Source organism: Poecilia reticulata, linkage group LG17 (assembly GCF_000633615.1).
Source record: "Poecilia reticulata strain Guanapo linkage group LG17, Guppy_female_1.0+MT, whole genome shotgun sequence".
NCBI lineage: Eukaryota > Metazoa > Chordata > Actinopteri > Cyprinodontiformes > Poeciliidae > Poecilia > Poecilia reticulata.
In genome coordinates this window covers 8,339,189-8,340,609 of record NC_024347.1, presented here as the reverse complement: position 1 = coordinate 8,340,609, position 1,421 = coordinate 8,339,189, and the positions used below count along the sequence as shown (strand labels likewise).

Here is a 1,421-nt window from a genome sequence, read left to right as displayed (position 1 = left end):
GTTTAAGCAGAGAGGTAATGAAATACAACAGACACTGACAGGTGAAAAAAAAGTATACATTAGTATACTAAATTTTAACATACTTTAGTATACTTTTATCGATGTACTTAAACTATTTTGGAACAACTAATTTTGTGCTTAGTATACTTTAGTAGGATTTAAATAGTATTAAATTACAACTAATAGTATATTTTAGTATACTATATGTACTTTTTTGGAACAACTTCAAGTGTACTTAGTGTACTTAAAGTATACTTTTTAAATATATTTGAGCTTTATTATATTTTGATATAATTCTATTTTGAGTGTAATCAAAATTATAATTATATCCGGTGAAGATTTTTAATTATATTTAAAATATATATTTAATATACTTCAAATATATTTTAAATATACTATTAATATATTAGTCATGTATTTAAATTACATTTAATTTTTATTTTTGATTTCCTGCTATTGATAATGAACTACAATTTTAATTACTCGTGAAAGTCTTTATTCCTACGTACCTATTTTGTAAATGACATGCATAACTACAGTACTTACATTGTTTTAGGCTAAAATTACATGGAAAGATTAATTACACAAGATGTTCAAGGTAATTCAAATATTTTGTTTTATTACCGACATTTTAAAATTGTCCAATTTTACTCACAACTTTATGAACTTTACATAAATTATCAGTTTACACATCAAAAGTGAACACATGAACATGAAAATTTAAGTGCGACAATAAAAAATGACAGTGAGGATCAACGACAGAACATTCCTGATCACTGCACTTTACAGAAACCTACCAAAAAGAACAATAGAGCAATTAAACAGAAAGTGTTTGTATTTAAAGAGAACAGAAAAATGGCAAATAAAAAAATAATACTTACAATTTTAAGATGTTTAGAACTCGCTGTGTATGTGACATCGTATGAACTGATGATGATTGGGACCAGATTGGGGTGGGAAAACATTTCTGGGTGTCTTCTTTGCCTGTTTATGATAGAGGTAGAAAAAAATAGTCAGCAATGTCTGCGTTCAAGTTTTTTCTTCTCTTTGTGACGTTTTTTTAAATAAATGAAAGTGTGCAATACCGCCACCATCTGGTCTGGAGTATGAACTTGAGCTAATGCCGTTGATTATAAGGTTTTACATCACACATCTGAAAATTGATTGGGTACTTTCTTAAAAATTACATCATGATTATCCTTTTTTTTATTGTATGCAATTTTAATAAATAGTAAAATATTATTAAGGCACTTAAAAATTCATACATATTCATTCATATTTTGTTCACTTAAAGTATACTTTTATTTAATATATTAAAAGTGTATTTTAGTAAAATTATGTTTAAGTGTGTTTAAAGTACTAATTTCGAAATTGGTACAAGTGTATTTTTAGTATACTTCAGATATACTAATAGGTAGTAC

General features: G+C 25.8%; 1 protein-coding gene across 1 annotated transcript in view; it reads left to right on the top strand.

Annotated features, from left to right (window-relative positions):
- The window catches only part of fam151a (family with sequence similarity 151 member A), a 56,827-nt gene that overhangs the window by 41,985 nt on the left and 13,421 nt on the right, over positions 1-1,421 (top strand). The gene's annotated exons all lie outside the window — the stretch shown is intronic.